The sequence below is a fragment of the Lutra lutra genome, chromosome X (assembly GCF_902655055.1).
Source record: "Lutra lutra chromosome X, mLutLut1.2, whole genome shotgun sequence".
NCBI classification, from domain to species: domain Eukaryota; kingdom Metazoa; phylum Chordata; class Mammalia; order Carnivora; family Mustelidae; genus Lutra; species Lutra lutra.
Genome location: NC_062296.1, coordinates 4,976,570 through 5,001,502, shown reverse-complemented (window position 1 = coordinate 5,001,502; position 24,933 = coordinate 4,976,570). Strand labels below are relative to the sequence as shown.

General features: G+C 37.8%; 1 long non-coding RNA gene and 1 pseudogene across 1 annotated transcript in view; both read left to right on the top strand.

Moving 5' to 3' along the window:
- The window catches only part of LOC125091667 (uncharacterized), a 48,157-nt gene extending 28,448 nt beyond the window's left edge, over nt 1-19,709 (top strand). The window contains exons 2-3 of the long non-coding RNA XR_007124730.1: nt 17,574-17,659; nt 18,552-19,709. This is a non-coding gene — a long non-coding RNA (uncharacterized LOC125091667). The remainder of the gene's footprint in view (nt 1-17,573; nt 17,660-18,551) is intronic.
- Nucleotides 19,710-23,876: 4,167 nt separating this feature from the next.
- LOC125091666 (ribosomal biogenesis factor-like) lies at nt 23,877-24,225 on the top strand (annotated as a pseudogene).
- The last annotated feature ends 708 nt before the right edge of the window (nt 24,226-24,933 follow it).

The window sequence follows — 24,933 nt, the reverse complement described above, 5'->3', positions numbered from 1 at the left end:
AAATAATTTCCATGACCTGTCATATAAATTGAAAACTTCTAGTAAGAGGTTGTTATTTCGATCATGATAACAGTAATATATATAACCCACAGTAAGTCAGTGTAGTCATGGACAAGCACTGCACTCTGCTATCAAAATGCCTGGGTTACCTTGGGGGTCCAGTGGGAAAATGACTGTGACCCATGCACGATGAACAGCGCTGTGTGGTGATGATGACAGAAGCCATTCAAGATATTAAACAATTTTATTAGAACTGGCCACTGGATGGTTGCAAATGAGAAAATTTGACAATCCATCACAGCTCTATGAAGTACAAGTTTTACCCTTGCTTTATGAAACTTCTGTGAGTTGACTGACCTAATCCTGTGGTTATAGACGAGTGTGTAGTGAGGTCAGGATTTGCTGCTTTAATAAATACTCACTTGGCATTTACTATGTGCCAGGACTGTTGTATGTGCATTGCATGTATTACTTGGCTTTGCCCTTTTGACCACCCCATTAGGCAGGTACTATTTGCTATCCATGATTTACAGGTGAGGGAACTAATGCACAGCGCGGTCAGGAGCTTACTCAAGATCACACACCTAGGAAGTGGCAGTCAGTACAAACACAGGCTGGCTGGGTCCAGAGCCCCTGCTCTCAACCACATACTTTGCTGCCTCCTTTACATCGGAGTCTGACTACATAAACTATTCTCACTCAGAAACAAACACACTTGTAACTATAAATTGTTGTCCATGTGCTATAGCACTTCTGGACCCAGAGAGAAAGAACTTTATGTGCCCATACCATCCTATTAGAGTGTGAGCTACTCCAGGCAATGGTCACATGTCATGGTCCACACTCCTTGCACCTACCGTGGGTTTTGTCACCCAATAGAAGATCAGGAAATTTTTATTAAATAACATCTTATTCAAAACTCACACAATCTTGTTGGATCAACTTTATTTGGCCTTCAATACATATAACATGTCAACATGACCATAGACACAAACAAGGTAAGTATCACAAGGGACATTTCTCAAAACATCTGTAGGAGAAGTGCCTAACTAATACACACTCAATGGGAAACAGAACCATCTTAGTCTATGTATAACTTTAAAATATCACATTTTTCATGGAAATCAGTACAATGCTGTGAAAGAACAAAATGATGGTAAGAGAGAGCTCTTTACAAAGTGAGCAAGCTGAATTAGTGTCCTCCAAGTACTGGAGGGACAGCTCTATCATTTAGGAAGAAATGACCAACCAAGCGCAATAGAAGCAAATTAAGCTTGGGAGGCAGGGACAGAGTGTACTACAGTATTCTGATGGCTCCAGAAGTGTGAAACCAAGGACTTTCTTAAAATATCCTCAAACAAACTCAAATTTTTACACATCCAATTGCTTTACACGTATTCCAAATAAGTGTATTTTTAGCCATTTAGAGCCTGCTTTCTTTACATACCTTAGAAAACCATACCCAACATCTGCTAGGCATAGATAAGTTAATTCTAGGGCTTTAAGACCCCAAGCCATGGCTGCCTTTCTGAGTTCTCTGACCCAGAGACTTTACATTGTGCTGATGGGTGATATCACGCTGATTTCCCTATCCTCTGAGACTTCCCTTGCCTTCTTGCCCTTCTAGGTGGTGAGCTTTTGTCATTCTCTATCCAACGTCTCCTGATGTAAGGGACTTCCCATCACTTGCCATTCTGTCAAAGTACTGCCCAAGTAGAGCTTGTTGTATGCTGCTGCTATGTCGTCATAGTTTTATCTTTTCCCCCTAATCAGCCCCAAATCCTCAAACTCACAAACATTTATGTATGAAAGAGCCTAGAATAAGCTTTAAAATGATACACACCAGATTGTTAATTGTGGTTATTTCTGAAGATGGGACTGCATTTTGGAGAAACTTTGTAAAGGGAGAACTGTGATTTGTCTGAATTTTTAGAATTTTTTGCAAGAAGAATATGTGCACTATTACCATTGTAATTAAAATAGTAACACAGTTTTAACAACAGAAATAATAGCTGTGGATTTGTCAGCTAAAGCAAATTCTAGTTGATGCAACAGACAAAACCTGAAATTTGAATGGCTTAATAGAGCAGATGTTTGTTTTTTGTACACATAAATTTTGATGCTGTTTGTCAGGGTCTCTCACTGTTCTCAAGAGACCCAAGTTTCCAGGCTGTTTTGAAGTGCCACCATCTCAGCATAAGATTGCTCTGTTTGGGGTCACCTGGGGGGGGGGTCATCTGGGTGGCTCACTTGGTTAGTCATCTGACTCTTGATTTTGGCTCAAGTCATGTTAGGGTTGTGAGACTGAGCTCCTGGTCAGGCTCTGTGCTCAGCTTGGAGTCTACTTGGGATTTTCTCTTTCTCTCCCTCTGTCCCCACCCCCTGCTCTCTCATGCTCTCATTCTCCCTCTTGAGATAAGTAGATAAAATCTTTTATTTATTTATCTGAGAGAGAGAGAGAGATGGTGTGAGAGAGTAGGAGCAGGGATAGGGGGTGGGCAGAGGGAGAGGAACCAGCAGACTCTGTGCTGAGTAGGGAGCCCATGTAGGGTTTAATCCCAGACCCTGGGATTATGACCTGAGCCAAAGGCAGATGCTTAACTGACTGAGCCACCCAGGTGCCACAATAGATAAAATCTTTAAAAAAAAATGCCATGTTTGCTGCTGAGTGAAAAAGAAAGCACAGAAATGGCATACTGGCTCCAGATGTGACAAGCAATGTTTCTGCTCAATGACAAGAGCTAGTCACATGACTCTTCCTAACTACAAGTGAACTGGAAATGTAGTGTTTCTGTGTCCAGGAGGGAGTGGAAAACAAGATATGGATGAGTACTTGTAGTCTATCCCACATACTGTTACATAGTAGGTGCTGCTCAATTGAGAGTGACCATTGTAATTTGTTATGACCGAAAGCTTCTTCATTTCTTGGAAGAGTTTCTTAGAAGACCAGATTTGCCTCGATACTCTCCAAAATTTCAGGCACCTACTATATGACAGATGCTTTCAAACACAATATCATGTCTAATTTTAAGAGGATAGTGTAAATGTCAGCAGGGTGGATTTGCCCTTCTTTACTCAATAGCACTTTTTTACACTGCCCTTTGCAATGTCAACTAATGCCAGTAGGCTGAGAATTTTCTCCTTCCTTTTGATACATGAGTAAAATCTTAAGCCCTGAGTCTCTGCTACCCTCCATATGACTGAACTTGCCTGAACACTTGCGCAAGTGCCATTAGGCACACTGAAAACCAGGACTTTCCTGTGGGGCTGGCACACAGACAAGAGAACATAGAAGGATGATCATTTTTTCCCTTTTAATCTGAGCTAGCATGTCCACTAAGGAACCATTTTTCATCCACTAGGAAGGTTTTTAAGAGTTCAACCTACTAGATGTTTGTTCCACATTGACTTCCATGATCTTTCCTCACTACAACTTATGAGGGAAACTTTGGGTTTTGATCTCCTAGGTAAGTTCATTCATCTGTGTATGTGTTTAGTGGCCAGTTCCAAATAAGACATCCCATTAAAATTTTACTGCAAATATCAGGGAGGTTCAAAAACCCTTTCTTTAACTTCAGGTTTGTATCCAAAGAATCAGTCAATTATGTGGCAAATCAGACTACTCACAAACCCAATTGGAAAGCATTTTGAGGAGGTGTTGAAGTTGCCCAGAAGGATCACCAGGTGTCTAATAGTCACTATCCAAAGTCAAAGAGGCTATGGCTATCAGGGATATTCCAAGGTGAAGACAGATTTGCGAGGGTACTTCTGCTGTGGGTAGGCATATTCTGTGTCAGGGGAGGGCAGAAGACCCTGTTGAGCCTGTAGAGGAGGTAGCAGTGATAAATTGGCCAGCACGCCATGTGCCAGAAGTGGACAGGAGGGCACATGGGGGAGGACTGGGGAAGGATGTTGTCATGGGGAAAGACAGAAATGGTGCTACCTGGCAGAGTGTGCTCTGAACAAAACTCAGACAGTCCCCGAATTTGTATTTGATTCTCATTGTCACCTTCCTTCCTTGGGACTGCTCTTACTACCTGGGCCTCAGGTTTCTATTTTTTGTCACCTGAGAAACACCATGCCATAGAAGAGAAATAAAGTATGAATTCGAAGGTTGGCCATAGGCTGGGGTGGGTGGGAACAGCATGGACCCTAGATGAATTCAAACCAGGGTTCTAGTCTCTGCCGTGCCACTCACTAGTCATGTGATTCTGGGAAAATGACGAAGCCCTGTGAGCCTCATGTTCTTTGTGAAGTGAGTGAGTTTGATAAGCCCTGTCTTATAGGGCTGCAAGAAGGTATGCAATTTATGGGAAGCATCTTACACAGTGCCTGGCATATACTGGGACTTTGATGAATGGCAGTGATTTCGAATGCTGTTTTGATCCAGAGCCCTCCAGTCTCTCCTCTGTGATTTTGTTGTTGTTATTCAATTTGACACAATCTTCAGTCTACCTCAGAGGATTCTCATGTTTTGTTATTGAGTTTTTGTTGTTGATATTGTGTTTTTTATTAGTTTCATTTTCCCTTCTCTAGTTTTCCAGGTTTGCTTTTGGAAGCAGAAGACAGCAACCTGCACTTCACTGTCATCTTGGCTGCTACAAGTAAGGCACTTAATCTTTAAAAAGAAAAATTAAGCAGAATTGACATCTTTACAACATTTTGCTCCCCATCAATGGATGTGGTATACTGCTCCATTTATTCAGGACTTTTTTTTTCACCTGAATCTATCAATAAAATTGTATAGTATCCCCCATAAAGATCTTATATATTTTTCTTAGGCTTCTTCTGTTGTGAATGGGATATTCTCTATATCATCTTGTAAATAATTATTACTTTTGTGTGTGTGTGTGTGTGTGACAAGCCTCTTGATCTTGCTATAGTGATCTACCATACACTATTTTTCTGGTCTCTTATTAATTCAGATATCACAGGTACCTATTTCTTTGAATTCTCTACATAGATGATCCTATTTTTACACAACATTATCTTCCTTTTCAATAGTCATTTATTTTGATACGCATAGTTTGACTCTGTTCTAATGTACTTTTGAATGGTAGAGGTGAAAGCATACATTTGTGTCTTGTCCCTGTCTTCGAAGGGAATGCACTTAACATTTCACATTTAAGTATGTCTGGGATAGCTATTAAGAAAATTTGCTAAATTTTTTACCTTGTACTCATGTTGAATTTTTCCAAAGGCTTTTATCTTGCCGTTAACATGATACAATGTTTTCCTTTAATTTGTCATTGTGGGAAATTACAAGTGAAAGTATTTTCTAATTTAAACAATATTTTCATTTCTTAACCACAACCTGTTTGTTCACTCAATTCACTGCTGTATTGAATATGCTATTAATTTACTTAGGATATTTGCTACTGTCCGACTGAACTTGGCTCAAGTGCTCTTTTCAGTGTGGCAATGGGGTGCTTATCTGGTTGTAGAATTACTGAGAGCTAGCCTGGAAAAATGAGTTAAATAATTCCCTATATTTTTGTATGCTTTGGAAGAATTTACTAAAGATGGAGATTAGTTTTTCCTCATCATTGGCATACTTGACCACCCAAACTGCCTATCTGGGAACAGGGTAGTTTGGGTGTTGAGGATAGTTTGGGTGTTGAATATAGTTTCAGTTTGTATTATGTAATTAAAGTCTGCTATTTCTTTATGGACCGATTTTGTCCTTTTTTAAATATTGTGCATTTCACTCCAGATTTCAAATGTGATTGCTTGATATTTATAATAAAGCCTTTATTACAGAAAGCAATATTTATATATATTTATAACAGTAATATATATTTATAACAGTAGAGAATAGTATAACAAATCCAATATACCTGATAACCAGCATTAATAATCTCTAGTACATGGCCAGTCTGGTTCCAACATACCCTCACTTCCCCTCATCTCTCCTAAAGGAATAATGTGAAGATAATCCAAGACATCATGCTATTTCATCTCATCTCCTCAGTATTTCAGTATGCATTTCTAAAAGACAAGGAATCTTTTGTAAAACGTAAGTGCAATATAATTATCATTCCTACAAATTTAAATAAGTTATTAGTATCAAATATCCAGTTACTTTTAACTTATATGTAAAAAAATTGTTTCTTTGAATCCCAAATACGGTCTATATTTTGTGATTTTTTTTTTGTTATATCCCTTAAGTCTTTTTTAATCAATAGATTCCTCCCACGTCACCTTTTCCCTCCTTGCAATTATTGTTCTTGGGAGGAAAAAAGCAGATCAAGTATATGACATTTCTCATAATCTGACTTCTGTTGAACAAAACACTTTGGTGTCCTTTAACGTGTATTTTGGTCTCCTACTTCTTTAAATTGATAGTCGCAGGTAGAAACTTGATCAAATTAAGTTTGCATGTTTGTTTGCTGTATTTTCTTTTTTTTAACAAGACTGCTACCTAGGTGATGCTGTGTACTTCCACTATGAGGAACATAATGTTTATTGTCCTTTGTGCTGAAGTTGGCTGCACAAAGGACAATAAATGATGAACATCACCTTTATTTGTATATTGGGGGGTTGCGTAGTGATGATTTTCTAATTTTCTCATTCATTCTTTTTATTAGCTGAAAAACTTCTATATGTAGAAAATTTTCCTTGTCCACCATTTGGTTATCTTGAGGGAATCATATATTTGTTGTGTGTTTTTACATCATTTAAATATCTTCTGCATCAATATTTTGTACAGTTTTAACTTACACTGTTTACCTGTGATTTTTTTCCTTTAGTACTTGGTCATATTTGCAAAAAAAAAGTCTATTTTTAAAGTATTTTCAAAGAATTGGCATTTGTTAGTTGATCTTACTGTTTTCTAATTCATTATTTCTATACTTTATTATTTCCAATGTTTCACTCCTTTGAGTTTAGTATAATGTTCATTCCTTAACTTCTTGAATTTCTTGGGTAATTTAACTATTTCTCTTTCTGATATATCTATTTGAGACTATATATTTATTATTTATTACCATATGGGTTATACTACACATGTCATGCTATGTAGCTTCATGTGTATTGCTTGAATTTTTTAAATGATTTATTTATTTATTTTAGAGAGTGGGGAGGAGCAGAGGGTGAGAGAGAATCTCCAGCAGACTCCCCACTGAGTGTGGAGCCCAGCACAGGGCTCAGTTTCATGACCCTGAGATCATGACCTGAGCCAAAATCAAGAGTCAGATGCTCAACAGACTGAGCCACCCAGGTGCCCCTGTATTGCTTGAATTTTTAACAAGTTGCCTAGGTCATTCTATTATTATGTTATTATAATATTTTTAGTGTATATCTCAAAATTAGAAAGTGTAAAAATTGTTTTGAGAAGGTTATGAAGATTATGAGAGATAGCATGTTATATGGAGGGAGTTTCAGGGTTTAGCAGTACTTTATTTAATTTTATTTTTGTTATTAATTACAGAAGAGACTTAAACATAATTAACTACTGGTGACAGAGTTGGCTTTAACCCAGGGGAGCAAAGAAGTTTAACACTAGGAGATAAATCAATGTAATTTGCCACATGTAACAGTAAGGACTGTTCATGAAATTCAAAACTGCTGTAAATATTTAATACGGAAGGAATTTAATGCAAGGAATTTGTTATATAAGTGATAGAGATTAGCAATACAATAATTAGCAATAATAATAATTAGCAATACAAGGAAGTCTCTCCCACCTCTAGGCTAGAAGAACAAGAAGAGGAAATAGTGTTACTAGATCCTGGGTTTGGAATTCAACAGTCTGGAGCCATGATGGGTCAATCTGATGGTAGCTGGAGCCATGAAGAGTATGTAGCCAGTGAAAGAAATGTCACTTGATGTAAAGGAAGGAGGAGAAAATCTCTTGAGTGCTCTGTTCTTCTGGGTTCTAATCTCTTGATGGATAGTGTCTCCAATTAGCTGAACCAGAATGGCAGTTAAATATTGGTGAGTTTAGGAATTGTAGCCTTCAGGGGTTAGCCCCTGTATAATCTAGAGCAGAGCAGGGAGAGTGAGGGATGGATCTAGGGGCGAGTAGGACCAGGATTGCCTTATTATATAAACAGATTAAATGAGAAAAACCAGATCTAAATTGATACAGAAAAGTATCTGATAAAAAAAAATCAACATCCATTCATCATGAAAAAAGAGATGTTAGTTCAAAGTATTGGACTTGGATTATGGGTTTTGGTGAGGAAGACCAGAGAGATAAAGTGTCGTTCTTATCACATCACATCACACCAAGGGTACATGCTATCAAAGTGATTTGTCACTGTTGATGCTGATCTTGATCACCCAGTTGTGATAGTGTTTGCCAGGTTTCTCCCTCCCTTGAGCTCAGGTGCAGAAGTAAGGAAGGGAGGGAAGGGAGGGGTCAACACTTCGTTAATTCCCTAAATTACCAGCCCAGGCATCAGTACTAACCATGACTAACTTGTCACACAGATTAGAACCCAACAAAAAAACTCAGCCTCGGGCGCCTGGGTGGCTCAGTGGGTTAAGCCGCTGCCTTCGGCTCAGGTCATGATCTCAGGGTCCTGGGATCGAGTCCCGCATCAGGCTCTCTGCTCAGCGGAGAGCCTGCCTCCTCCTCTCTCTCTCTCTCTCTCTCTCTCTCTCTCTCTGCCTGCCTCTCTGCCTACTTGTGATCTCTCTCTGTGAAATAAATAAATAAAATCTTTAAAAAAAAAAAAAACTCAGCCTCTACTTCCTATAGTGTAACAGAAATCTTCTAACATAAACAATAATGAACAGGATCATAGTGTGTATAAAGAAGATAAAGGAGTTCGGGTCCTGCTTAGAGGGACCCTGAATATCAGAGTACATCATGTGAACCTAACTTTATGGGTGGCAGGGAATTAAGCAGCAGAGCGCCATGATCACATCTGGGCCTCTCTCATCCTTCATTCTTCTTGGTAGTAGAGGTTGGAGTTATTTTCTCATGTACTGTCTGCTCATCTTCCTCACACTGGGTGTTAGGAAGGTTAAAAGGTTTTAGTAAGAAATGTACTTATCAATACTTCAGAAGGGTGCCATTTAAACTCCCATATGAGAACAATCCTCTGCTCATTTTGAGACCAATGTATTTCAATAAAGAATCACATTTGCTTTACATGTGTTTCCTTTTTACTCTTTCAGGTAAGCTCCATCCAGTGGCTGCTTTACATCATGGCCCCAAACCCAGGAAAGCATAAAGTCTTGATGAGGAACTGAAAACGCCAGCTGAGTTTCCTCATTGTATAATATGAATTCTCTAACCCACGGTTATGTGCACAATTACAGTTTCCATCTGAATCTTGGTTGGAGGCTTATTTCTTTGCATAGGGATCACCTTAACTGGCTTGGATTCTCCATCCCTAGAATGTTGGAATTGTGAACCAAATACAAATTATTAGGTTTTGACTTAAGCAAAAGTGAACTAACTTACAAAATACTTGTTTCACACACTCACTTCCAATAACAGTCATAGGAAAGGGAGGTCCAGCACTTGGGCTGTGCAGGTACTTGTTTCTTGTGTACTGGCATTGAACATGTACACTAGCAGGAGAAGGACCAGAATGTTTCTCCTATTAGGAAGACAGTTAAAGGTCTCTCTCCCTTGAATGTGTCAAGGGATACTTAACGAAAAGACTTGGCTTTATACTTCTGGAGTCCATTTGAATATTGTACTCCCCCCAAACCTAATTTGACTTCCTATTGTGCCATATTTTCCTAAATTGGTCATTTCTTCCTGAACGGTAGAGCTGTCCCTACATGGAAGACATTGGCTCAGCTTGCTCACTCTGCAAGGAGCTCTCTCTTCCCATCATTTTATTCTTTAACAACATTGTACTGATTTTCATGAAAAATGTGACTTTTTAAAGTTACATGTAGACTAGAATGGTTCTGTCTACTGTTGGCTGTTTTAAGTATCAGGTACCTCTCCTACAGATGTTTAATTTTTTAAAGATTTCACTTATTTATTTGACAGACAGAGATCACAAGTAGGCAGAGAAGCAGGCAGAGAGAGAGGAGGAAGCAGGCTCCCTGCTGAGCAGAGACCCTGATGCAGGGCTCAATCCCAGGACCCTGGGATCATGACCTGAGCTGAAGGCAGAGGCTTTAACCCACTGAGCCACCCAGGTGCCCCTCCTACAGATGTTTAGAGACGTGTACTTGTGTTACTGATCCTATCTATGTTTATGGTTGTCTTCCTATGGTGCATGTATTAGAGGCAAAATAAAGTTGATCCAACAAGACTGTGTGAGTTTTGAGTGAGATGATGTTATTTAGCAAACATTTCCTGATCTACTGAGTGCCAAGGCCCATGCTGGACCCAGGAATACAGAGCACGACATGTGACCCTTGCTCCAAGGAGCTCACAATCTTGGTGACATGGCTGTTACAAACCTTTGACTATTTCCCAGAGTCCTAACAAGATTGATTCTAACAGTTTCTGCTTGATTTTTAGATGTTCCTGTGGTTCTAAAGAAATCCTTTTTAGAAAATTTTAAACTATGGTATCAGTTCTTGAATAGTTGAAGTACTACTCAAGTTATGCATTTCATCTAGAATAAATCTGGGTAGTTTCTGATTTCTGAGGAATTGTACAATTTCATTTAAGTTCCTGAATTTATGTACATAGATTTGTTCTTAGTATTTCCCTTTTATCCTTCTAACATCTATAGCATAGGGCTCGTGGACTTGCAGTGATACTCAATTTCATTTTTTATATTGGTAATGTACGTCTTCTCTTCCTTTTATTTTGTCTGGCTAGAGTTGTATAATTTATGGGATGTGGCCAATCAGTGTTGAGAGAAAATTGTAGAATTTAATGCTAGATTAAGAAAGATCTCAAATCAATAATCTGTTTCCACCTTAACTTAGAAAAAGAAGAAGAAACCCAAAACAATCAAAAGAAAAGAAAAGAAAAGAAAGAAAGAAAGGAAGGAAGGAAGGAAGGAAGGAAGGAAGGAAGAAAGAAAGAAAGAAAGAAAGAAAGAAAGAAAGAAAGAAAGAAAGAAAGAAAGAAAAAGAAAGAAAGAAGCAAAGAAACAAAACAACAGAAGAGAAAGAAATAAAAATGAAATCAGTCTTTTCTTTGGCCTGGGGATGATTGTAGAGTATGCTGTTTAATTTCCAAGTGTTTTGAAGTATTTCTTGTCCTTCCACTATTTGTTTTCTAATTTGATTCCTTTATTGTCAAAAAATATACTCTGGATCATTTAAATTAAGACATTTTATTGACACAGGATATAGTCTACTTGGTGAGTGCTCCATATGTGCTTGAAATAAATGTGTATTTTTCTGTGTTGGTACAGTGATATTTGGATCCACAGTGTTTGTGACTAACCCAGGGCCCCATCTGAGCCCTGGCCAATGGCTTAGTTCTCCAAGCTTTTGGCATCCTCTTTATGGTGAAAGTCCAGCATGAGCAGAACTTCCTAGATAACTTCATGGGATCCCTTGCTTATATTAGTTCCTCTTCACCATTTCTCCCTCACTGTCTGGTTACCAGGAGATTCCTTTTCTGGTCCTCTAACTAGGAGAGAATCTATAATCTCCCCTTTCTGTTGTGTATTTCCCTTGAATGGCTTTGCCTAGGTGGCCAAGTGGTGGAATAATAGAGAGGAAAAATAGCAAAGTAGTTACCTCTCACTTTTTTTGTACCAAAGATTTTCTTTACCAGAGACACATATGACCCTCCCTCCAAGACTTAGATACCTAGCCTGCTGTTGCTGAGGCTCCACCAAAGGAGTTCAGCTTTAGGCCTGGGGCTTTACTTCCACCTACATAATAAATCCCTTACATTCATGCTAGTTTGCTCTAGACCTGTGATCAAGAGTTACTTCCCAGAAGTGGCTAGATTCTAAACATTTTTGGCTTTGAAGGCTATACTTTCTGTAAGATAGATTTTATATTTTAGTTTCATATTATATTCATATTAATATCAATTTAAGTTTAATGGTATTTCTATTTAAGATTTATAATTCAGGGGCGCCTGGGTGGCTCAGTGGGTTAAGCCGCTGCCTTCGGCTCAGGTCATGATCTCGAGTCCTGGGATCGAGCCCCGCATCGGGCTCTCTGCTCTCTCGGGGAGCCTGCTTCCTCCTCTCTCTCTGCCTGCCTCTCTGCCTGCTTGTGATCTCTCTGTCAAATAAAAAAAGAAAAAAAATTTAAAAAAAAGATTTATAATTTAATTATATAATGATTAATTTATTTAATATTTATAATATTATTTATATTTTTGTATTTAGTTTTTACCTAGTATCCTTTTTTGGTTACAGGATCATGTCCAGTATAAGACATTCCATGTCATGTCATGGAATGTAGCTGTCATGTTTCCTTAAGATTCTTTTCACGGTGACAGTTTCTCAGACTTTCCATTCTTTTTGAAGATGACAATTTTGAGGAGTACTGTTTAGATAAACTGTAGAATGTCCCTCTATTCTAATTTTTCTGGTGTCTTTCTTATAAATAGATTGTTGTTATGAGTTTGGGGAGTAAGACCAGAAAGGTAAAGTGCTCTTCTTATCATATCACATCAAGGGTACAATCTATCAATACGACTCATCACTGGTGATGTTGATCTTGATTAACTGGCTGAGATGGTGTTGATTAGGCTTCTCCCCCAAATGTTCTTTTCTCTCTCTTTCCACGCTCTATTATTTGGAAGGAAGTCACTATGTGCAGGCCACAGTTAAGGAGTGAGGGTTATGTTTCAGCTCCTTAAGTGGGGGAGTATCTACATAAATGATTTGGTATTCTTGGGTGTAAGAAATTTGTCTGTTCTCACTATGAGCTCATGGATATTTATTTTGTGCTTTGGGTTATAATGCAATTTTATTTATTTGCTCAAAATTTTTCCAGATTTGACCATTGGGAGCTCTTTTCGTTGACTCCTGTGGTCTTTTAACATACCCCCATCATTGTTTTGTTTGTTTGTTTTTGAGCATTTCCTTATATTCTGGCATGACAAGATGTCCCAGGTTTATCTTGTGTATTTCCTGCACCAGCCTCAGAATCATTTAATCAGATAAGTAAATCAATTTATTTCTTTTAGGATCCCTGGTTTTCTTTGTTGGGAAATAGGATCAGAAATTGATACTGCCTGTGTCCATTGCCACTGATATGTCCTTGCTTCTAGGCTCTCTCAACTGATAGAACAAGAAGATATATATGTGTATATAACACTTAGTTTTTATAGTTCTCAGGTAGCTGCTCCATACTTTTCCCCCTAAGATTTATAGTAGCTTTCAATAGAACAGACAAGGAAGAGTATGCTTAATCCATCTTGACCCTGGACCATTTATATTTAATATAATTATTGAGATGGTTGGTTTAAATATACCATTTGCTTGTTGCTTTCTATTCATCTACCTTATCTTTGTTCCTCCTTTCTTTTTTGCAAGCTTTTTCTGATAAATTGACTATTTTTATGATTCCATTTTTTGCATACTATTGGTTGATAGTTACATATCTTTTGGATTTTTGTGGTTGCTCTATGTTTGCAGTATTAAGTTTTACTTATTAGACTACCTTCAAATAATATTATACCAATTCAGGCATAATATAATACCCCTAAAACAGTAAACTTCCATCTCCCCCCTTCAAAATATTGTTGCTATTCCTGCTTTATACCAGAAGTCAGCACACTTTTTTTTTCCTTTAAGATTTCATTTATTCATTTGGCAGAGACAGTGAGAGAGCACAAGCACCGGGAGCAGCAGAGCGAGAGGGAGAAGCAGGCTCTCTGCTGAGCAGGGAACCCGAGGCGGGGCTCCATCCCAGGACCCTGGGATTAAGACCTGAACTGAAGTCAGTTGCTTAATCATCTGAACCACCGAGGCATCTACTTCTTTTAAATATATTTTTAAAGATTTCATTTATTCATGTGACAGAGAGAGTAAGAAACACAAGTAGGGGGAGAAGCCATGGGAGAGGGAGAACACAGCTTTCCCATAAAAAGAGAGATAGCAAATATTGTAGGTTTTGCAGACTGCAAAGTCCATTAAATATATAAGCCTTTCAAACTATTCTTAGTTTAAAGGCTGAGCACAAACATATCATAGTCTGGATTTGGCCTACAGATTTGGCCTACAGGTTTGCCAACCTTTGTTTTAGGCAGTCAATTATCTTTAAGGTGTCTAAATATGAGAAAAATTGTCTTTTATTTTTACCTTCATTTTTACAATTTCTGATGCTGGTCACTTCTTTGTATATCCACATTTACACATATTAGTATACTCCATCTGCATGAAGAATTTTCTTTAAAATTTCTTACAGTGTATTGCTGGCAATGAATTTTCTTAGCTTTTATTTGTCTGTAAAATTATTTCCCATTCAGTTTTTAAAGAGACATGTCATCTTTTTAAAAAGATGTATTTATTTATTTGAAAGAGAGAGAGCACACCTGCATAATCAGGGGCAGGGGCAGAGGAAGAGAGTCTTTCAAGCAGACTCCCTGCTAAGTGAGGAGACTGCAGTGGTGCTGGATCCCAAGATCCATGAGATCATGACCTGAACCGAAATCAAGAGTCAGATGCTCAACTGGCTAAGCCACCCAGGGGCCCCCCATTCATTTTAATAAACATTTTCACTAGATACAGGATTTTTGGTTGAGAAGGTGTTTTCCCCTCCTTTTAACACTTTAAAGATCACTATTTTTTTTTGCCTTCTGGATGAAAATCTGTAATTCTCATTTTTCTTTGTACATAATATTTCTCTTCCTTCTTGTTGCCCTTGTTTTCTTCATGTAAACTTCTCTTTCATTTTCAATATTTTGGGTATTATGTGCCCTTTTTATCCTTGTTAGTGTTTCATGAATTAATTGGTTCTGTGTGTGTGTGTCTTTTACAGATTTTAGAAAATTCTTGTCTATCATCTCTTCAAATATATCTTCTACGCTGTTCTTTACCTCTTTCTTATTCTGGAACTTCAGAATAACACACAAATGACACCATTCTATATTATCTCACCACTTTTGGATGCTCTATTCTATTTTTCAGTTCTCTTTTCCTCTTTGTATTTCATTTGAATAATTTCTAGTTACTTACCGCCAATTAATTCTGTCTTTCCTCTACTATGTTCAGTCTGTTTATAATCCTTTTAGCAGATACTGTTTTTTTTTTTAATTCTAGCATTTCCATTTGATTTTCTTGTTGTTTAAATCTGTGTTAAAATTGCCAGTCTCTTGGGGTGCCTGGGTGGCTCAGTGGGTTAAGCCTCTGCCTTCAGCTCAGGTCATGATCCCGGGGTCCTGGGATAGAGCCCCACATTGGTCTCTCTGCTCAGCGGGGGAGCCTGCTTCCTCCTCTCTCTCTCTGCCTGCCTCTCTGCCTACTGTGATCTCTCTCTGTCAAATAAATAAATAAAATCTTTAAAAAAAATTACCAGTCTCTTTATGCACATTATTCATCTTTTCCTCTAGATTTTTAACATGTTAATAGGTGATTTAAAGTTTCTTCCTAATACAACTAGCATATAGATCACCTTGAATTACAGTTCTATTTATAGTTTTTTCTATTGGCTTGACTGTTCTTAATTTTAAAATGTAGTGTGTGCGTGTGTGTTTTTGTTTTTATTTTTACTGAATTCCAACCAGGCATCATTTGTAGGAGAACAGCAGAGACTGAGGTAAATAGCATTTATGGATGGAAATTGGCATGCCTCTTCTTCCACTAGGCTGTTAGTGTGTGGGAAGTAGTACATATAGTCAGTAGTTTAGCTGGGTCCAGGTTTCGTTGTTGCTAAGAGCTTCAAAATCTTCCAGTGGTGACATGCCTTTCGTTGTGCTTCCTGTAGGGCTTGTGATGCCAGAGTTTTCCCAGAGTCCCTGCTGTCTCTGCTGCCAGCAGTCTCAACAGGTTGCACCACAGAGGGCCCCTCCATCTGTGCACTTTCCCTCTCCTAGTCCTGTTTTTACTTTCTTATTCTTTATTGAGATATAATTCACATGCCATATAATTTATCATTTTAAAGTGTACAGTTCAGTGCTTTTTACTATATTCATTAGATTGTGGACCATCACCACTAACTCCAGAACATTTTCATCACCTCAAAAAGAAGTTATCACTCATTTGCAGTGACTTCCCATTGCCCCTTTCCCTAGCCCTAGGCAAACATTAATCTATTTGTCTCTATTGATTTGCCTATTCTGGATATTTCATATGAACACAGTAGTAAAATATGTGGTTATTTCTGTCTGGTTTCTCTGACTAATCATGCAGTATTCAAAGTTCATCCATAGTGTACTATATGTCAGCATTTCATCTATTTGTACTGGCAAATAATATTACACTATATGGATAGACCATATTTTAATGCATTCATCAATTGATGGACATTCGGATTGTTTCCCAGTTTTGGTTGTTATGTATAAGGAATGGTGCTATGAACATTTGTGTATAGGTTTTTGTGTGGACATATGTTTTCATTTCTCTTAGATATATACTTGGGAGTAGTATCAGTGGGTCATATGGTTACACTCTATGGTTAACTTTTTGTGGAACAGGTAACTGGTTTGCACAGTGACTGCACCATTTTACATTCCCACTAGCAATATATGAAGATTTCAGTTTCTCCATATCATCTCCAACAGTTTCTATTTTCTATCTTTTTATTTTAACCAGCAAGTCTGAAGTCTTTACTCATTGTGGTTTTGACTTGTATTTCCCTAATGATCCTGTTAAGCATCTCTTCATGTGCTTATTGGTTATTTACATATCTTATTTGGAGAAATGTCTATTCAAATCTTTTGCTCCTTTTAAAATTGGTTGATTTTTTTTATGGGGACACCTGGGTGGCTCAGTTGGTTAAGCATCTGCCTCAACTCAGATTCTGATCCCAGGGTCTTGGGATCAAGCCCTACTGCAGGCTCCTTGCTCAGCAGGGAACCTGTTTCTTCCTCTGCCTGCCACTCCCCATGCTTGTTTAAAATTGGTTGATTTTTCTTTTCTTTGTTGAGTTGTAATAATTCTTTATATATTCTGGATACTACACATTTATCATATATATAATTAACAATTATTTTCTCTTAATCTGTGGGTAGTCTTCTATTTTTTTAATGCTGTCCTTTGAAGCACGAGCATTTTTAATTTTAATGAAATCCAACTTATCTATTTTTTTTGTCATTTGTGTATTGATATCTGCTATGGACTGAATGTGTCCCTACCCCCAAATTCACATCAAAGCCCTACCTCCCATGTGATGGTATTTAGAGATAGGCTTTTGAGAGATAGAGTTAAATGAGTTTATGATGGTGGGATTCTCATGATGAGATTAGTGCCCTTATACTATCTTTTTGCATGTGAGCATAAAGGAAAGGTCATATGAGGATGTAGAACGTGCCCAGCTACAAGCCAAGAAAAGATTCTTACCAGAAATTGAACTCTGCCAGAACTTGCTCCAGGACTACCACTATCCAGAACTTGGAGAAATAAATTTCTATTGTTTAAACCACCCAGTCTATAGTGTTTTGTTATGGTAGCCTAAACAGACTAAGACTGTGTCATATCTAAGAAATTATATATGCCTAACATCACTTCATGAAGATTTACTCCCATGCTTTTCAGTAGCTATTTTTCACAACCATCTATCATATTTAGTTTCAGTAACACTAATGAAACTGTCCTATGGAAGAGACATGCAGAAAGGGAAGAATGAAGCATTCCCCAAGAGAGCACTTCCCTGGGTAAGTGAAGAGAGTATTCACACCATGAAATTCTCACTGAACCCAGCAGGAGATGGCAGGAACAGTCTTCACATGTCTGTGGCTGGCTGGCTGAATGTGGGATGTGTCTGGCAGTCTGTGGGTGCAGTTGACAACCAAAGCTTAAAAGGAGCACAAGAATAGTTATCACTTGTTTTTTTTTTTTTTGAAGTAGAAGATGCCTCCATTGTTTCCAGAATCCAATCAGATGTTCAAGCTCCCTACAATATTTTTTTACAGACATTTACAGTGCCATAGAGTTTCAAAATCCAACTACACTGCAGCAACCATGAGTCCTGTATCTCTTGCTACTTTACTCTTGAGTTCACATACTCGAGACATTCTTGACTATCCACAGGGGTGGGGGTGTGAAGGTGTAAACATTTTGGGTACCATAGTCCTTTTATTACATTTAAGAGAATTCCATGGACCCCTAAAGAAAGCAATGGGAGCTCGAGATTACAGACACTCTCGATTTAGCACAGCTTCTGTGGGCATTGGTGTTTTACTCATCTTAACAGCAACTGCAAACAGTTGGTGGAAAACATGATACTTCCCATTTTAGATAGTTTCCCAAGTTCTCAGAGAAGTAAGGCAATTTCCTCACAATTTCACCGTAGAGAGCTTGCTCTGGGTGGACTTCCCACAGTTGTCAGTGGTTGGCAAAAGAGTTTTTTGGAAGAAGAGTGAGAAGGACCCATAGTCCTGTCAGTGAAGGGAGTGGGGATGAGGGTTGTCCTTTTCCTGATTTCTGTGAACTTGGGCTTTGGATTCAACCCTCTAGCTAGAGAAATGGCCTTAGAATCCCAGGGTTGGGACAATGTAACCTACAATAGAGGACTCATCCACATCGAGAATGAATGTCTCTTTTTAGTCTCTTTACAGATGTTGGAACATAACAGGCCATCTCTTTGGGGAAGATTCTGGCTCCTGAATCCAGATCTGGATCTCTGAAGAGCTTCATTCATACAATTGAAACCAAGAATAATTCTTCACTTTGTAAAGGATGAATCAAGTGTGTTTCAAGCTCATTTCAAAGAGAGTTTAATTGCTGAAAATATACAAGACACGTTATACTTGAGGGCTGTAGACAAGTGCAGAATTTATAATATGACTCTAGGAGAACAGAGTGCTGTAGAGATGCTGTCAGCTTTCACCTGTGTGTTCTGCTGTGTTATGTCCTGCCTTATCACACAGGCCTTATTAAATTTGACTATTTGGTGGTAACTGTGGAAACTGGGAGATGTATTCACATTCATCTCTGGGTGCATGTGTGAGAAAGGTGACACTTTCTGAGTAATAAAGCTTTGAACCCAAAAAGCAATTATCACCAGTAAGAGTACTCTGGTTCCATGTTTCCTGCTGTTTATTCAGGGATGGCAAGGGATTTTGAAAGCAGAAAAAGTTTGCCAATTTAAATATTCCGGTTTAAAAAATGTAAACAACCTGAAAAGGATCATAACTTGCAGACTAGTTTCCAGTGTGTAATCTGAGAATCTGTATTGGAGATAGAAGACAGTAACTCTTTAGGGATGTTTTAAAATTTTGCTCACAACTGTGAACTCCTTCTTGCTGAAATCTAGGAGTGCCATATGGGTGAATGAAACCAAAACTGCTGTTAGGTTTACTCAACTAAAGGAGAGGTCTCACTGGCAAGGAAGGATGAAATTCAAGCAAAAATCTAGTCTCCAATCAGTTTACGTGGCTCCAGAGGTGAAGAGAAAGTGAAGTTTGTGGGCAGCAAGTCACTGTTGGAAAGTGTCCTCTCTGAGGAAGGCAGTAAAGGCTCATGAGTGCATTCTGTATCGCTCTTCTCTTCACTCCCAGTCCTTATCTTAGTCATGCTCTCAGCATCTCACTTCTGGACAGATAGGATATGTTCTTTTTCTACTGGTCGGTCTCTTTGCCTCAAGCTATTCCCTGACCTCTGCCCTGCAGCAGGAGCAGTGCCTTGGAATGCCTGGCTAGTCAAGACTCAACCATGCTTGAAAATCTTCACTGGCCCCCAGGTAAGTTTGTACTACAAGCCTGTGTCCAACTGTCTATCTTTCCCTTGCCTATAATCAACAGCCTGAATTAGACCCTTGTCACTGATCATCCTCTCACCCAGTGCCCTGGGATCTAGTTCCTCACCCCTTAAATTCACCTGCTACTCAGTTAACAGAAGGTCCAGTGTAAATGCCGATCTCCCTGTTATATGGTCAGACTCATCTGTTACTGTGTATATTTTTTCTAGGAATTGCAAAACCACACTGAAGGGTACACAAGTTCTGTACCCCAATTAGTATATCTGGTTCTCACAGGACTATGAGTTAGCAATTCTGTAATTGGTTATATGTTTACTAGGTGGGAATAAATAGTGAACATATTTGAGATAATGAGGGCCAGGTTGCTCAATGTCAGAGAAAAAAGAATTCATTACATGTAATGAAAGAAAAAGAAAGGCTACAGTATGGTGCATGGCAGATGAGGTAGGCACAGAGGCAGAAGCTAGATATCTAACCCAGCATGTTGGGCTGAGGAGCTTGACTTTATGTTGAGGGCAAAGGACAATTGAGAGAAGGGGAAGGCACTACTTGGTTTTAAGCAGATTTTTTATAGTATTTATTTACTTTTCATTCATATTTATTTTACTTGAGGTAAAAGTCTCATAATATGAATTCATTTTATAGTGTCTAATTCAGTGCTATTTAGTACATTTGCAGTGTTGTATGACTATCACCTCTATCCGATTCCAGAATATTTTCATCACCCCAAAAGCAAACCTCATATCCATTAAGTAGTCACACTCCCCATTCCCTCCTACCCTGACCCCTGTCAACCACTAATCTGCTTTCTCTATGAATTTACCTATTCTGTAGATCTCATATAAATGGAATTTGCAGTATGTTATCTTTATGTCTGGCTTCTTCTACTCAGCAAAGTTTTCAAAGTTCATCCACGCTGTAACATGTATCAGGACTTCATTATTTTTCGTGGCTGAATATTTCTTTATAAGCCTATACATTTTGCTTATTCATTCACAAATTGATGGACATTTGGGCTGTTTCTACCTTTTGCTATTGTGAATTGTGCTTTGATGAACAAGTATTTGAATACCTGTTTTCAATTATTTTGAGCATATATATAGGAGTGAAATTAGTAAGTCATATTGTAAGTCTATGTTTAACTTTTTGACAAATTGACAACCTTTACCACTGGCAAACATTTTTCACAACAGCTGCATCATTTTTCATTCCTACCATCAATGTACAGGGTTTCAATTTATTCACATCCTCACAAAACTTGTTATTTTTCAGATTATCGTTGTTGTTGTTGTTATTGTTATTGCCATCCTAGCAAGTATGAAGTAGTATCCTATTTTGGTTTTGATTTGCTTTTCCCTAATGACTAATGATGTTGAATATCTTTTCATGTGCTTTTTAGTCCTTCGCGTATCGTATTGTAAAAAATTCAAGACTTTTTGTCCATTTTTAAATTGGTTTTGTGTGTGTGTGTTGAGCTGAAAGAGTTCTTTTTTTATTAAATTTTTTTAAGATTTTATTTATTTGACAGAGAGATCACAAGCAGGCAGAGAGGCAGGCAGAGAGAGAGAGGAAAGTAGGCTCCACGCCAAGGAGAGAGCCTGATGTGGGGCTCGATCCCAGGACCCTGAGATCATGACCTGAGCCGAAGGCAGAGGCTTAACCCACTGAACCACCCAGATGCCCCGAGCTGAAAGAGTTCTTTATAAAGTGTGAATAATAGACTATTATCAGATATATGATTTATTGACATTTTTGCCCATTCTCCAAGTTGTACCTTGTCTTTTAAAATTTTCTTCCCAGCTCTATTGAGATATAATTGACACTTAACATCTGTAAGTTTAAGGTGTACAACATGTTGACTTGATGTATCTATAAACTGCAAAATGATTACCACCATAGTATTAGCTGCCATCTCTCATCACATAGTTATCATTTCTATTTTGTGGACAGAACATTTAAGATCTACTCTCAGTAACACTCAAGGATATGACACAGTATTATTAGCTATAATCGCCATGCTTTACATTAATGTACTCTGATCTCTGTTTCTCTAAGTTTGTCCTTTTTGGATTCCACATATGTGACATCATACAGTATTTTTCTGTCTGGCTTATTTCACTTAGCATAATGCCCTCAAGCTCCATCTAAGTTACTACAAATGGCAGGATTCCTTACTTTCTCATGACCAAATAATATTCCATTGTGTATATATTCCACATTTTCTTTATTCATTCATCCATTGATGGACACTTAGGTTGTTTCTATGTGTTGGCTATTGTAAATAATGTTGTAATAAACATGGGAGTGCAGATAACTTTTCAATAATCTGTTTTCATTTCCTTTGGATATATATCTAGAAGTGGGATTGCTGCATCATATGGTATCTGTCTTGATTGTGTCTATTGATGCACAGAAGTTTTTACTTTTGATGAAGTCCAGTTTATCTATTTTTTCTTTTATTGCCTGTGTTTTTGTCATATCCATGAAATTATTGCCAGATCCAATGCCATGAATCCTTTTCTTTATGTTTTCTTCTTAGAGTTTCATACTTTTAGCTATTAAGCTAAGGTCTTTAATCCATTTTGAGTTAATTTTTGCATACGGTGTAAGGTAAATGTCCAACTTCACTTTTTTGCATGTGGATATCCAGTTTCTCCAGCATCATCTGTTGGAAAGACTGTCCTTACCCATTGCATATTCTTGATACCCTTGTCAAAAATCATTTGACCTTATATGAAAGAGTTTATTTCTGGGATCCCCATTCTATTCTACTGTTCTGCATTTCTATCTTCATACCAATATCATGTCATTTTGTTACTATAGCTTTGTAGAAAGTTTTGAAATTAGGAAATGTGAGTCCCCCAAATTTGTTCTTTTTCAAGATTGTTTTGCCTATTCTGGGTCCTTTGAGATTCCATATACACTTTATTTTTTAATTTTATGTAAATTCAAGTGATTAATATATAGTGTATTATTAGTTTCAGAGGTAGAATTCAGGGATTCTGAACACCCAATGCTCATTACATCACATGTCATCCTTATAATGCCCAGTGCTGATTACATCACATGCTGTCCTTAATGCCTATCACCCAGTTACCCTATCCCTTCCCACCTCCCTTCCAGCAACCCTCAGTTTGTTTCCTATAGTTAAGAGTCTCTTATAGTTTGTCTCCCTCTCTGATTTGTCTTATTTTTCCCTCTCCTCCCCTATGATGACCCTCTGTTTTGTTTCTTATATTCCACATATGAGTGAAATCATATGATAATTGTCTTTCTCTGATTGACTTATTTCGCTTCATATAATACTCTTTAGTTCCATCCACATCATTACAGATAGCAAGATTTCATCTTTTTGATGGCTGAGTAATATTCCATTATATACGGAATGTATATGCCACATCTTTTTTATCCATTCATCTGTTGATGGCCATCTGGGCTCTTTATTACTAGGTATTTACCCAAGGGATACAAATGTAGTGATCTAAAGGGCCACTGTACTCCATATACACTTTAGAATCAACTTTTCCATTTCTTCAAAAACAGTTGTTGGGGTTTCTCATAGGGATTATACTGAATCTGTAAATTGCCTTGGTAGGATTGTTATCTTAACAAATTAAGTCTTTGAATCCATGAATGGATTCTTTCCATATGGAAAGAATATGGTATATTTCCATATGCTGAAGTCTTTTTTAATTTCTTTGAGCAATGTTTTGTAGTTTTTATTATTGCTTTTTAAAAATTTTTATTAATTTATTTGAGAGAGAGGGGGGCAGCCAGAGAGGACCCAGGCTGGGGGAGGAGCAGAGGGAGAGAGAGAAGCAGACTCCCCACTGAGCAGGGAGCCCGACAAGGGCTCAATCCCAGCACCTGGGATCATGACCTGAGCCAAAAGCTGTCGATTAAACAACTGAGATAACAGGCAACTCTGTTTTGTAGTTTTTAGTGTACAAGTCATACTTCCTTGGATAAACTTTTTTTAAATACTTTTTTCTTCTTTTTTTTTCCACTTTGTATGTCTTTATTTTTGCCTAATCACTCTGGTTAGCACTTCCAGTACAATAAAATAAAAGTGGCAAAAGCAGGAATTCTTGGCTTTATTTATTTGTTTTTACAAAATATTTATTTACCCTGAAGATCCTTTGGGTGTAGATGGCATCACCCGGAGTGTGAGTTGCTGCACAAGGATATTGAAGACAATGGCTAAGAACAAACTAAGAGGGCAGAAGTCCAGGAATGCATTTCATATAGCCAGCCAAAAAAAAACTTTAAAGCCTAAAAACAAAGGAAAACCAGTTACCACTAACCTTAAGAAGATTATGAATAAGGAAAAAGTTAACAGAGTGAATAAAGTTTTTGTAGATATGCAAAAGGAGCTTGCATATTTCTCAAAAGGCCTTTCCCTTGAACCTCTGCAGAAATAGCTGATTGCTCTGCAATGTCATGAAAACGAACCAGTTAATGTTGATGAAGCGACAAGATTAATGGCTCAGTTGTAATACACTGGAGATACATCAAATACCCACAAAAGACCAATAAATTAAATGTTTTATACAAAAAAGAGACTTGTTTATTATTAATTTTAGACAGAGGAAGGAGGGGCAAAGGGAAAGGGAGAGAGAGACTCTCAAGCAGATTCCTCCCCACTGAGCATGGAGCCCAGCTTGGGGTTTGATCTCACAACCCTGAGATCATGACCTGAGTAGAAATCAAGAGCCGGATGCTTAACTGATTGAGCCACCCCCAAGCACCTCTTGGCTTATTTCTTATTTCTTGGCTTAATGGGAAAATTTCAGTCTTTGACCATTGAGTATGTTACATGTGGGTTTTGCATGAATTCCCTTTATCATGTTAAGAAAGTTTTCTTCTATTTCTAGTTTGTTGAAAGTTCTTTATATCATGAAAGAATGTTGGATGTTTACTTTTCTTTTGATGTCTTTGTCTAGCTTTACTACCGGGGTAAAGGTGAGCTCACAGAATGAGATAGGAAGTATTCCTTCCTCTTCTATATTTTGGGAAGAAATTGAAGATTTGTATAAGTTCTTCTTTCAAGTATTGGTAGAATTCACCAGTGAAGTTACCTGGTCTTGGCATGTTCTTTCTTATGAGATTTTTTGGTCACTGATTCATTCTCCTTACCTGTTAGGTCTATTTGAATTTTCTTTTTTTCTTGAGTCAATTTTGGTTGTTTATGTTTTTAGAAATTTATCCATTTCATTTAGGTTATATAAT